The following is a 14,483-nucleotide window of genomic DNA, read 5'->3' on the forward strand; positions in this document are numbered from 1 at the left end:
TAAGGATGTCCAGTGAGAAGGGGATTGCAGTACTACGTCCACTTTACAAGCTGGGCAATGTGGCCTGACACCACCCAGCAAACACGGCTCAGAGGTGGCTGAGAAGTACAGCTCTATTAGTTTTAGGCCTAACTACCTTGGTAATTATATATCACAGCTCTCCAAAGTACCAGTGTTTAGCAAACATTTATATTCTGTATTTTGAATATTTCTCCATGAAATCTTGTTGTGGTTGGATTTACTGCCCCGAAGCCAGGCATTTCAGTTCTCCAGGCACTGAGCAGGTACAGAAGTGCTCTGCTCAGCATCACTGTGCACTTCCATCCGTTAAGGATATTTTTATTTAGTAATGCTAATGATGACATAACATTAGAACTGGGATTGGCCCACCTCTCCCATAAAACTCATGCAAAGATATCAGTCAGATTGCCAGAGCATTTATTGGATATAGCGTGTTTAAACTCTTTACTATTACTATTGCAATAATAAGACAGTATTGACAAAAGATAAAGACTGATGTAAGTTAATGCGTAGCAAAAGTGGATTAAGATTAACTTTTAAAGAGCTACAAGCACTTCCTCTAGTCCCACAGCCACATAACTATCTATTTTCCTGAGGACACTGAGAAAACATGAACTTTGCCTCCTTGTATTCATCCCTGTCATGCGCAGCACTGCAAGTAGCCTGTAATACTCTCCAATGTAGCACTCTCCATTTATGTTTGTAAATTCGTATCAACTCATTCAAATACATTACCCCAGAAAAGGAGTAACATGTAGGGGAAGCAGAGAAAACTCCAGGAAAAGGCTGTTGTAGAGGTTTTGCCATCTTGACACTACCTAAGTGATGATTCTCAAAATGCCTGTGTAAGGCTTTCTCTGTTAGCTGCACAGAGATTATACCTCTTACTTAAAGAGGCAGAAAAAGTGAATGGCACATCAATGATGAGCACCTAAGTCCCAAGACGTCTGACAAGGCATAGTTTATGTTTGGCCATATGTGAAGTTTTGCCTGGCAGTATGAGTAGGTCCTGAGGTCCACAACAAGCGTGGGGCTGGGCAGCTGCCATGGGCTTCGTTACAGGATGCAGGATTATCCTTCCTTCCCAGGATTGTGGAGAGATGGGTATCAGGCGAGACAGAACTGCTTTTGTGTGAACAATGTTGCACAATTACAGAAAAAGCAAATCAAGCCAGGAGACAGAGAAAGGGGCATTTCTACGACTTGCCAAGCCACCCCCTGCCTGCACCCAGCCCCTGGAAAGGGGCTGCTGAACTGTAGCTGCAAGAAAGATGTTGATAATCAGAAGAAAGCCCAGAAAACAAGAATGATCTTGCAAACTGCATCCACAGAGAGAGAGGTGTGCTTAATGTTTGTCAGTGCAGAGCAGCAGCCTTCCATTTTTTTCTGTCTAGGGATTAAAAAAGTGCTTGCAGGGGAGGCACAGAGCACCAACACCATTGTCATCTTCCAATCAGTTAAAAAGGGAAGGAATAAGCTCCTCTCCATTTTCTGTGAGGGTCAGGCATAGAGAAACAAGTAAGTGTCTGCTACAGCAAGTAGATGCAAGTTAGATTCAGCAAAACCACTGCGAGTGCTGTCAGGGCTGAAGCGCCGAGGACAGCATGGCCTCCATACCATCAGTGGCATTTAGCAGTCGGCCAGGCAGATACCTGCGAGAGATGTGCTGGCATGGATGGTCCTGCTCTGCGGTGGCGACGGCCGTGCTGAGTCCCTTTCAGCAGCGCTGCATGACCACACAGACATAGGAGCAGGAGGGAGCTGGTGACCTGGGCCACCAGGCTGATGACATGTGGTGGCACTGACGCTGTGGCTCTCTAGGGCTGTAGTGATGTGAGGAACCATGGGGCCATAACCAGGCCCAGGAGGCTGTTTTCAGATGCTGAAGAACTGCATCCTTGGTGATCCACAGTGCCAATGGCAAGAACAAGACAAGGGAGTTTCTCTTGCTTTCACATGCACATACCTAACAGCATTTTCTGCTGATACGCATCGTGGGTAATCCCAGAACTGAAATTAAAGAAAATCAAAGTAATCATAAAAGCCTGGCATCCTGAGCAAGGCACAAAATGCTGGGGATCATTTCCCGAATGAGAGAGCTCACAGCTTTACAATGCTTTTTCCAAAACTCGGGAAAAAATATTTCCTGAAGGAACTGTGCTATGAACAAAGTAGATAAGAGGCTATCATGGAATTAATCATCATACATTAGGAGGAGGAAGGCCAAAAAAGCTGGTGGCTTTTGTCTCCAAAAGCACCATCACCTGCACGCATGGACTGTCATCTTCTCCTCATAGCCCCAATTACAGCACAAGAATGCACTACACATGCTTTCTTCTTGAGAGCCCTTCAAACGAACGGGCCTTGAGCCTTCCAAAGGACTAGAAAAAGCCCACAGTGCCTCTTTCTCTCTGTGATCTGAAGGCTGAACCCACCCAGCACATGTTCTTGCTAAGCAGCCATTAGTCACCCTCTGAAACAAAGACCATTCCCCAGGATGACTCGTGTGCTGCCTTCAAGGAGACACATGGAGAGAAACAACAGCTCAAAGGGCCAGGCTCCATTTGTCTGTGATAAGAAGTTCTCCTAGCAAGCTCATGGAGGAGCTGTTATTTGGAAGCATGATTGCTTGTGGCAGCTGGAGGGTGGATGAAACAATGCGCTGAGTCAGGAGACCTTCTTCTGGATCTGATGAACTCGGTCCTGGGGGAGCAGGGCAAGGGGTGAAGGGGAGACAATGAGGTGCAGAGAGGGGAGACACCAATAAATGCTTTGTGTTGCTGCCAAATATATCTCCTTCCCCCAACTTAGCCTGCAGCCCAGCCCTCCACCTGCATCTGCCCAGCAGGAGATGATGGTCCTGGGGAGGATAACGGAGAAGGAGGCACCCACACAGCTCTGGTCCTACATCCTCTCCTATTTCAGGAGTGCCTCTGGCCTTATAAGTGGTTGTGCAGCCTTGTGGTATGGCATGTGAAATGCCTCTTTGCAACTCTATTTTATCTGAAAAAAACCTCTTTTTTCCTTTTTTGTTAGCCATATGACTTTTGCTCATTTCTTCACTGCCAAACAGCACAAATTCAGCTATGGCTCAAGAAAAAAAAAAATTGTGGGATAGTACTAAGTTGCGGCCTAAATTTCAACCTGATTATTCTGTGCAAAGGAAAAAGCCACCCTTGAGGATATCCTGCCCTTGGAGTGCTGGCCAGGATCTTAGAGCAGCTACAGCACCGTGCCAGGCTGGACATGCCCTCGGCACAGTGGCACTCAGCATTGCGGCCAAGGCCACGTACACCATGGCAAGAGAGCCCTTCCCAGGCAGTCCCGTGGTGAAGTCTCACACATGACGTTTCAGCACTGCCCACAGAGAGAAGATCTGAACCTGAACAGACCATTTCCTTCACATTGGGTCCTGACTCTTAGGTCCGGGATTTCTCATTTTCATCAAAATGCCTTTTGCAAGTGATTAAATACTGAAACAGCTCAAGGTTGTCTCTTCTGAGTGAATTAATAAAAAAAAGAGAAGAAAAGGATTTGTTTGGCTTGCAACAGGGCAGGACTACTTGAATGGGTGCCTGGTTTTGCTCTATTAAACAGACAGAGCAGGAGAAAATCTTGAGTTAACAAAACTGCCTAGAGACAGGCAGCAAAACTCACAGCAATATTGTTCAATTTCCCAGAGTTATTCACAATCCATTGCAAACAACAACTGTTATTTCTCCACAATCAGTTAACCTTGGGCCTTGGCGTGTGGATTTAGATGCCATTGTTTTAGTCACGACACAAAAAATGAATTACATTGTTGCTTTTACAGCTCTGTTTTTGGGAAAATGCTTGCATGATGTGTACTGAACAGAATCCTCAAAGGAATATTCTTTTCCACAGTTTTTTTTTTTTTTAAATCTCTAATACTATATGTAACAGCCCTTTCAACCTCATATAAGTGAAGCTGCTTCTTCCTAATGCGGGTGGATAGAAGCCTCAAGGAGTTAAATGTGCACCCACGGGGCATTCCTTTAAATACTGCATCCAAAATACTGCCTTTACACGGGCACTGCAATATCAGTTTTCACATCATCACTCATCTTTACTTACTTTAGTGCTTTTCCTCTGTTCTATGAAGGGGCTGTGAGCACTACTATGACAACCTCAGCTGATACCGGAGCAGTTTAGGAAGGATCTGTGTCTGGCCGCTGCACTATTGGGACAACTCTCAAGAGCGCAAATATGTACAAAGCACTTTCCTCAGCCCAGCAGCACAGGTTCTGCCAGGGCAGGAGGAGGCAAAGAGAAAGGTTATCATCCTAAAGAGCCAGCAGGATTCCTCAGATGTTTGTTGAGGAAAGAGGAATGTTTTATTGCAAGGTCAGTGGGAATTTCAGTCCTCAGGAGATCTGTAAATCTCATTCAGCAATATGCCACTATTTACAAAGAGATGCAGAGCCTCTCTCTACTGCCAGTAAATTTGATAGCAATGACTCTGTTGATTTCCACAGTGCAGGATAAGCGTTGAGTTCCTTACTGAGTCAGAGGGTTTGCAACAGAGGCTATTGAGTCCTCACAGCCACTTGGATTTCCCCTGGAAACTTCCTTCTGTTGCTACTCACCAAGCCTGAATTTGCTTGGACACACGAGGATAACTCAGCAGGAGAGAGCCCAGGAACAGCAACCGGCTAGCCTTGAGGACCCAAAAGGAAGTCCAAACCAGAAGAACTTCTTGGTGACTTGCTTTCAAGACCTCAAAAAGAAGTACTGCTTTTGCAGTTTCCCACGTTTTCCACCCAGTACTTTCCACCACACAGTGATGGGGATCTCCTGGGCAGCCTTTCCTGCTGGGCAGAAAGAGGCAGCCCAAGGCAGCAAGTGCTGGGGCAGGGAAAGCGCCTGGGCTGGGGGAAAACAGCTGCAGTGAACAGACATCGCGATTAGTTCCACCAGGTCTAAACACAATGCTGCTACCATCAAGAGGGCCAGCCGGGATTTGGTCCCATCCAGTGACCTTTGGGATCAGTGTTTCATTCCCCAATCTAAAATTAGGCCTCTCACTCCCTGCACACAAGCTGTGTGCCAGCCTGAGCACAGCCCTTGGCTTCCAGGGAGGACCCGCGAGTCGAGCACCAGCAAGGACAGGCATGCCCTGGCCCTGGCTTTTAAACACGATGGGCACATTTCTCCTGCACCCGTGGGCAGCAGGTATTCGAGCAGCTCCGCCGACACAGCTGAAGCAGCTCTGGCTGCTGCAGGGTGGTTTTGGCCATGCCAGGGTTCAGCTGGCAGCTAGAAAAGTTTGTTTTGCAGCAGCTGTTGAGGATCACTTGACTTACAGGCAGCCCAGTGCTAGTGTTGGTCTTCAGCTTGGCTTTGTATTCCAAACCCAACTCTGCAGAGCAGGCACATCAGGACCAGGCGATGGGCAAGCCAGCCCTGTGCTGCAGAGCATAGCTGTGCTGTCACATCTGGGAGCACCGAGCCACATTGCAGACAGCACGGATGTCTGGTGCTGCCTGAGATGTGGCTCCTTGTACCATTTCTTGTAGCTCAACTGGTGAGTCAGTTCCCATTTAGCTTCCCTCAGCCCCTGGCTGTGCTCACTCGGAGGGCATCTGAGTCACAAGTGGCCTTGTCTTAGTGACCTCTTTTTAATGCAGGAGCACTGGGAGGAAAACAGCGTGCGTCTTGCAAGCACACACACACACGCTTGTCCAGCTTTAGAAAGAGCTGGTCCTTGTGTATTCATCCTGCCCCTTCCAAGGGCATTAGGAAGCTGTAAACAGAGAAGCAGGGTTGTATAAAGAAGCAAGAGTAAGCTGGGAAAAATAAAGAAGAGCTAAGGGGAAGCAAGTGCTGGAGTACCTTAAAAACAGGGTGATAAAAACAACGGTGCTTTTCTGTCAGAGGATCTCTGTGGCTTCTCGGAAGCTGCAGTGTTTCCCAAAACACTTGTGGTACAGGCAGCTGTGACTCCCTGCCTCGACTGTCCCAGTCCAGAGCTCTTGTGGATCCGCTCTGAGCATCTCGTTCACTCCGTCCCAGACCCAAGCCCGGTGCTGTGATCCCACAACACGCCCTCCGTTTCCTGATGGGAGCAGGATGGCAGGAAGCGTGAGTTTCCACCCCTCTGGAGAGACTTGTGCTGAGATGACTGGACTTCCACATCGGAAAAAAAGCACTTCCAGTTTCCTTCAGGCGAAGGGGAAAAAGCTACACCCTTCCCTTAGCACCCGCCGCTCCTCCTCAGGTGACCGCGCAGCAGATGTTGCAGATGCCCGTCAGTCCGCAAGCAGCTCCAAACACAGGGGTGACACTGCGACCTCCACTTCACACAAGGACAGGGCGATTTGTCCCGGGCTATGAAGCCACTTGGCCAAAGAGCCAGGAATAGCAAACTGTGAACGTCCAGCTGCCAGGGCTGTCAGGACAAAGGGACCCCGCTTCCAGCACATGATGTCTCCCGCCTGCTTTGAACATGTCAGGGACAGCTGGGCCCAGCCAGAAACCTCTGTTATGGATGCCTCCTCCAGTCTCCATGTCAGGGGGAGGGTGGCAGAGCAACCTCAAGAATGCATACCTCCCTCACACAAACATCAGGGGGAGAGTGCCAGAGCAGCCGTCAAGACGGATGCCTCCTCCACCAGAAATATCATGGCGAAGGTGTCATCAACCTCAGCTATGGACCACTCCTCAAGCAGAAATACCAGGGTGAGGATGCAGACCAGACTTGCATATAAGCCCTTCTTTTCATGAAGATTTAGGACATTCCTATCAGGTTTAAATTCCTCATTCATTACTCATACGTGTAGGATTTTTGATGTCAATAGAAACCAAAATCAGGAAAGCTCTATATGGTTAGTTCAGTTCAGATGTGGCTGGAGAGGGCAAAGCTATCATCATGTGAGGTTTGTACCACTGACAGCAAAGTCTCAAAAGGGTTTCACACTTTTGAAGCTACCAAATCACAGCTTTGCAGCAGGTTAAACCTTCTGCATCAGCCTCCCTCAGATAGACCTGGGTAAAAATATGCTTATTTACCATTTGGGGAAGAAGAGAAAGGAGCCAGAACTATGAGATACATTGCTGCAGTAGATTTGTTGCTGAACATGGTTGGTGAAGGTCGTCCTGCTTGACTTTCACATCTAGATTCAGCAAAGCCTGAGCAGATCAATCTCCTCAGCACAAGGGCAGTCTTTTGCCTGTGGCAACAGGGTCCACATTGGAAAGGACAAAGGATTTTGCAGGAGGACAGGAACGTTTTGGATCTGAGAACATTATTTTGGGTGAGTTCTTCAATACTTAAAAAATATTCCATATTTTTTGGCATTAAGGTGTTGAGTTTAGGTGTTGCTTTTGACCAGTAAGATGTTACTAGAATTGGCCAACTTGATGGTTCCCTTTAACCTCAGGCTGATCTATCACACATGTGAGTCTGCTTCTCACCTACCGCAAAACAAAAACATAACCTGCACAAGGAGTTCTTTGGAGAAGGCCATGAGTAGGCTTCAAAGGCAACAGAAACCTTTCCCTTAGTGTGTTTCTGTGACCATTTTGAAAGCCAAGGGACATTGTACTTAAACCCATATAACTTAACACATGTCTGCAGAAAAATAATTCATTGTAAATGCATAATTATCAAGGATTGTGGGGCACAAATGAAAAGAAAGTTGGGCCAGGGAAGTAGTTCATGAAATAAGAGGACAAATGAGAGGTTATATCCTGTTATCGCACAGCAAGTATCTCGAACTGGCTCGAAACAACAGTACCATCAGCCTGAAAGATTTCAGACTCGTGTCCCAGGAGCTACTCTCCACTCATTCATTTAAGCTGGGTCCTAGGACATCTAGAAGAGGTCCAATTAGCTGCAACCTAGGAGGTTCTCAGTTCATTGACACATAGAGAAACTGAAAGAGGAAGTAACACTTCATCCTAGTGATTTCAGCTATTGCCTGGGAGAAGTCCTGGGTCCTCCGGCTTTGCTCACCACTACTTTCTCATGACTTTTACATGTAGCAGTCATTGCCTCTCTCAGGAACTTTTCCCACAGCGGTTAGCACTGTGTTACACAATCTGCATGGTGAACTCAGGTCCTCTGACCTCCCATTTCCCATGCTCCTTTTCTTCTGCTCACAACTACACTGTTCCTATGCTATGAGGCCAATATTCAGGCATATCATTATAGCTCATCTGAGCCTGATTGCTGATGGAGAAAAAGAGCTCTTGTTTCCACCACTTGCAGTCATCACAAATTCTGGAGAGGAAGACACCTCAATCAAACACAAGTAACGTATTTTGGTGAGCACATCATCCAAGTAATCCTTGTAGCGGTCTGAGTTAAAATGCACAACAGTCTTGAGAGCTGGATCGATCTCCTCTAGACCTCCCACCAGTTACCAGGTACTTGGCCTCAGCTGCTGAGCCATGACAGTGCCTTTTGAGCCAGTAAGTTCCTCCACAGCTTACTGACCTGCCATGCTTCTCCACTCAGTGAGAGGAGCTGCGACCCCTCATGACCCAGCTGCCATTGCTCTGGCCTGCAGATCTGAGTCAGTCTTCAGAATTCAAACTTTCAGTTCATCTGCTGAGCTCAAACTTATAAACTTCTGGAAAGAGCCGGATAAATGTGGCTGGTGTGACCTCTTGATCTTTTACCCCATAGTTTAATGAGGACCTCAGATTCTCCTCTGCTACCCCTGTTTGCACATGCCCCCACATCTATCAAAATAGCCCACAGTGAGCAGAAATAAAAGAGGTATTTCTGTGCACAGGGGCAGTGAAGCAACCAGCTACAAGCAGCTCAGGGCACAGCAGACATGGTCTCCATCACATGCTCCAACGTGTGCCTCCCCCAGCACTGCAGGGAGGTCAGCCACCATGGTCACATCCTTCCCCATCCCACATCCCCCACAGAAAAGCTGCTGGACATTACCTGACCCTGGTCTTCCAGTCCAATCCCACACTGAGAGCATTTTCTGACTCTCTCAAGCTCTACTTCTAGCAGCTCTACTTGGGCTTGTGTGCCCCACCAGCTCCAGGAGATGGTCCCCAAATCCCCAGAGGAGGGTGACAGGTGGTGCTCACTCACCCAGCATGCTCCTGCCACCCACCTGCACCCAGACCTGCTGCTTTTCTGTCACTGAAACAGGAACAGCTGGAATTATTTAGGACAAATGAGTTAAGCTCATGGAAAATCCCATAGGAAAACTAAGAGTTTCCTTGTCTAGTACTACAGGTAATTAAAACAAGCTTGAAAAAAACCTCAAATACTAGTCAATGAATAAGTATATTGAAGGAACAGATTCCAGGAAGGAAACCTTTACTTTCATGACAATCTGTTTCTTGATAGACTTTTAGCTGGCAACAAAGGATAACAGCTCTTGGGCACACTGGAAAAGGTAACTAAAACTTGGCTTCAAAAATAATCTCCTTATCAACACCTCTTGTTTTTAGTCTCTTCATTTTTACAGGTAAGACAAATCTTTCATTGTCTAGTGCAAAGAATTCACAACTCTTTTTTCAGTAGAGACACATCTCTTTTGTAGGCTAAATTTGGATATTAGGACTGCTAGTGAGAAAGTTTTCAACGCTCAATATAGAAGAGGTGAATGATCCCATGCAAGTTTGCTGTTCAAATTTAAGGAAGCACCTGCAAAATTAACTTACAAATCACTGAAGCACTTTTAAGTGTGGCTTGCAGCGGAGAAATATATTGTGTATATCATGGAAGTTAAGCATAAAACCCCAGATTTCTCAAAATCGCAGACTTAAGACAGCTTCTTAGATGGCATAAACTATAAACACAGAACATCAGTGTAGCTCTGTGCAATACATTGAGTAGTTGCGGAGGACAGGAAAATTCCTGCGCAGCACTAAAAGATACACAGCCTGGTATAACTCAGTTCGCCACTATCCGATGTTATATAAGTAAATACAAGGTGCCTGTCTCAGAATCAGACTACGTAGACAAGAAATGCCGTGATCAGCAGGAGGTAGAAGTGCAGTGATAGGATTGTTTCAAGTAAATAAGGGCACCTGAAGGATGACACTTAAGATCTAGGGTTTTAATTTGAGGCCCAATTACAAGATGCTTGTTGTTCCCCTGTCTGCTGGCAGAATTGCCCTGAGCTCACTGAAGTTAACTCACAGATGCCCAGCAACAAATCCCACTATGTAAATTTACTACATAAACCATTTTGTACAGACATTTATCCAAGAAAACAACCAAGGATGCCCGCAGATTTGCAGCTACCTTTGCTAACACCAGCTGAGCATCAGACTCCCTTGGGCTTTCCCACATCGCTCGCTGCAGGAGTGTCCTACAGTTAGGGCCTCCTGTGTTAAGCTAGGTATGACACATCGGTTGCATAAAACAGTAGCGCTGCTGCTGAGCCAAATGCAAAGACCCCTCTGAATACTTAAAGAGAGGTTTCAGTGGGTCTGAGATATGTGTCACTGAGCCACTTCCCGCTGCAGATTCACAGCACACCTGGGGACAGACACCCCTGTGTCCTGCAGAGATCACATAACCGAGAACGCGAGAAGCGAACCAGCCCCAAGGTCCTCCCTGCATCCAGAACAGCATCCTTTGCTTTCAGCCAGCCACAAACGCTGCCTGCCTGGCCATGCCCAGAGCTATGCACGTATGTAACCCCCGGGCCACACCAGCCTCCCCTGCATACAGCACCAAGCTCACCTCCAGCTGAACTGTGCTGCCCCAAAATCAGCTGTAACTGCAGATGGCAAACCCTGCCTCTCCTCTTCACGTTGCCATTGGACGAGGTGGTGAAGCACAGAGAAAGTGACTGCATTTCATGGCCATTTTTTCACGTTTCCAATGATTTTCAGACTGACATGGCACCCGGTATTTCTCCTATGACAATGGTTGTTTCTGGCCACTAGTTGTCAAGCAGAGAGGGGACCCAACCCTCGGGTAATCCCAGAGGGTGATCCTCCACGCAGCTCAGCCACAGGCTGGCCTGAGATGAATCAGTGTTTTCCAGACACCAGAGATCATGGGTTTGCCCATCAGGATGGCCCCTCCGCTTCTGCTTCCTGTTTTGGCAGATATTGTTGGGAGGAGGTTTTTTTTCCCTGTTACCGTGGTCTTTTTGGGAAGAGAGTTCCAGAGAGGAAAGCAGTAGCCCAGCAGACAGGATCCCTGCTGAAAGGCACAGGTCGGGAGAAGCATCTACTTGCCAGCACCATGCCCACTCAGCCCAGCACCTCTTTCCAGCATAGATGCTGGCCCCAGACCATGTCTACTGCTGGGGGATGCCCCTGTGCTGGGTTCCCGATAGCTGTGCAGCCACACAGGCATCAAGTGTGGGCATCAGCAGCACCATGATAACTCACGGTTTACACTCAGCTTTAGGTCTCTGGACTGTTTTTTGCACTTTCTATTAGATCACAGCTATCAGATTGTCATGGTTTGATGCGGGGAAGGGGGGGAGAAGGTCCGGGTGGCAGAAGCTGCCCATCAGACCGGACTCCCATCCCCCTCGGGGCTTGAGCCAATCGGCGCCTCTGCGAACTGCCCTATTTACGTCGGGACAAAGGAACCGGAAAGGTGTGCCTTTGCCCAGGAGCGAGGAGAAAGGAGGAGGGCACAGCCCCCACTCCACGGCACCCGGTCGGGCCAGCGCCCGCTCCGTCAAGGATGGCCCCGACAGAGCCGCTTGGGGAACTCGGGGAGAGCTCTGCTCCCAAGGTGCCCACCGGGCCGAGTTCAACCAGAAAAGACTGAGATCTAAGAGAAACGGCCACATCGACAGTAGGTCAGTGAAGATGGAACGGAACAATGTGTGCCGTGGCTGAGTCCCCCTTGCAAGCGGCCCCTTTGCAACCAGTCCTCAGTGGAGCAAGCAGAGACCCACTCGCAGCCCGTGGAGGATCCACGTCGAGAAGAGATGCCAGAGCCTGAGTACGGTACGCATCTAGAGTCCGTGGGATGACCCCCGCCAATGGGGAGGTGCTTTGTTAAAGGAGATGCCTGAGCCTGAGACTGTTGTGAATCATGGGCACAGGTCGAGGCACATTTACGCATCTAAGTCTGTACGGAGGCGCATTTAAGGTCGATATGGCGACCCACGCCGGAGCGCATTTAAAGTCTGTGTGATGACCCACGCCAGAGCAAGTGGCTACGGCTCCTTAAAAGTCCAGGACTGGTAAAGCCCGCACTTGGGGCAATTTGATGGGGTAAGGATTTGCCTCCCAGTGGGTAGGATTCACACTTTCACTGTGAGTAGGGGATCCACTGGAGCAAGGGACAATGATATAAGGACTCCTTCTCCTTTAAGAGAAGCGGCAGTAACAACATGGAATGGACTGACCTGCACTCCCCCATTCCCTGCCCCCTGTGCCGCTGGGGGGAGGAGATAGAGCCAGGAAGAAAAGGCAAAGGGGAGGTGGTGTTGATTTTAAGATCTGGCCTTGTTTTCTTGTTGTCCTCTCAAGTAACCATTTTTGTTTGCTTTTCTCTTTGTAGGTAGCTGTTAATAAACTGTTTAGCTTAAGAAAACAGCCTCTTTCGCCCGGGACCGTGGTTGGTGGGTGCTTCTCTATTCCTGTCTCAACCCTCAGCTCTTTTATTACATTTTTCTCCTCTCCATTTTACTGGAGTGGGAGAGCTGCGTGGGGTTTAGTTGCCGGATCAGCCTAACCCACGACACAGATATAAAACAGAAATCATCTCAGGCACTGGGGCCTGCTGGCTGACCCCTCCCTGCCCCACAGCAGCTTCCAAGAAAGGAGAGAGGAGGTCAGGCTCTGCAGGGCCACAATATTTTGATTTTCTGCCTGCAGGGCAGCTGCTTCAGCCTGGATTTCACCCAGGTGAGTGCAGAATAGCCTCCACATAGAGGCTATCTAGGCAGGGGACAGCACAGCCCTGGCAGCCTTCCAGGACCCTCTGCAAGGCCTCTCCCCACAGCCATTGCTGTCATCCAGCTGTCCCCTAGCTTTCAGTCATCCCCTTCCACGGCACCTTCCCCAGTGTAATAGGCTCATCACATCTCCATGGCCAGGGATGTGGATGCCAAGGAAATCAGGAAGACAGATGTCCCTTCTGCAAGGTTCAGAGGCTTTTGGGGGAGGAAGGAAGCCCATGTCTCCCAGTCCCCAGGCAGGGACTCAAAGCATCATACCAAAGGTGCTTGACCATCTTAGTGTCCCCTGGGAGCGCAGCGAGCCCCACTCCAGGGAAGGCACTTCACCTTGGGCATGGTGCAGGACCCTGACACTGCAGGCTGTGTTTTCAGGGACACGTCTCACCCCTGCCAGCGCACCCGTGGCAACACCCTGCCTGGGGAGCACAGCTTTTGGGGGCATCCGCTCCATCCCTAACACTGGCTTTCCAAGGCTGTAACAGGGGACAGACACATCATACACACAGACTGGGGGGGGGGGGGGGGGCAGTGAGGCCAGGCTGCCCCATCCACCGGGCCATCAGGACACGACGCTGGGGCTCAGCCCCTCTGCACGGACCAGCCGCGGGCAGCCGCCGCCACTGCCGTGGCCAGCCAGCCCCCCGCCGCGCGCACGGCTTCCCCGTCGGGGGGGATTTCTCTCTTCCCTTTGGCTAGAACCCATTTCGGGAGGGGAGGCGCGGCCGGACTTTCCCAGCCAGCGGGCTCCCGGCGCGGCTGGGTCTCCGCCTCCGCTCCGCTCCCCTTATAGCCGGGCTGCCCGGGGGCTGCGCAGCCAGCTCCGCCCGCCGCCGTCGCCGCCGCGCAGCCCGCCCGCCGCCCCGGAGCCGCAGCAGAGTAAGTCCTTCGTGCCGCCCGGCCGTGCTGCCGAGCGCGGGGCTTTCCCCTTCCCCGTAGGGCCGGTGTCTCTCCCGCTTCTCTGCCTCTTCCCGGCTCACTTGTTGCAAGGCTAGCGAAGGCTCTGTTGTGTCTGAGAGAGGGGAAGAGTCAGTGGAAGGTGCTAAAGGATGGATTTCTGGACGAAGCGACCGATTGTAGCCCCACCTTGTGATTACCAGAATAGAGAATAAATCGAACTGCTGTGAGGACAGCAGCTCCAGACACATCCCGGGGCTGGGGACTGCAAGAATATGTGTCTGGCAATTCCATTGAGGCAGCTGGGTCTGATTTCTGTTGCTCATCCCTCAAATACCAGAGCGTGAACACAGGCTGCCAGCAGTGATTCCTGTTACTGCCCCCCAACCCCTTCCCCAAAATCCAAATGTAGGTTTTGGGCACCAAAGCATCGTAAACCCAGATCAGGCATCAGGACCCAGATTCAGCACGGCACGTCCCACCTCCTCCTCTCCTGCGTTTGTTCAGAGGAAGTGGTTTTCTCCCAAATCGCAGGAAAATAATTGGATTAGGATTCGCCCATCTGCACTGGAAAAACACCATTTCAGTGCCTGAATCCTGGATGGTCCCAGGCAGCCTCTGTACCCTGCACCCTGCCAGGGTCACCGTGCTGAGCTGATACATTTCTGCATTGCCATGGTCACCGTTTTGTGA

Source organism: Tauraco erythrolophus, chromosome 6 (assembly GCF_009769465.1).
Source record: "Tauraco erythrolophus isolate bTauEry1 chromosome 6, bTauEry1.pri, whole genome shotgun sequence".
NCBI classification, from domain to species: Eukaryota; Metazoa; Chordata; class Aves; order Musophagiformes; family Musophagidae; genus Tauraco; species Tauraco erythrolophus.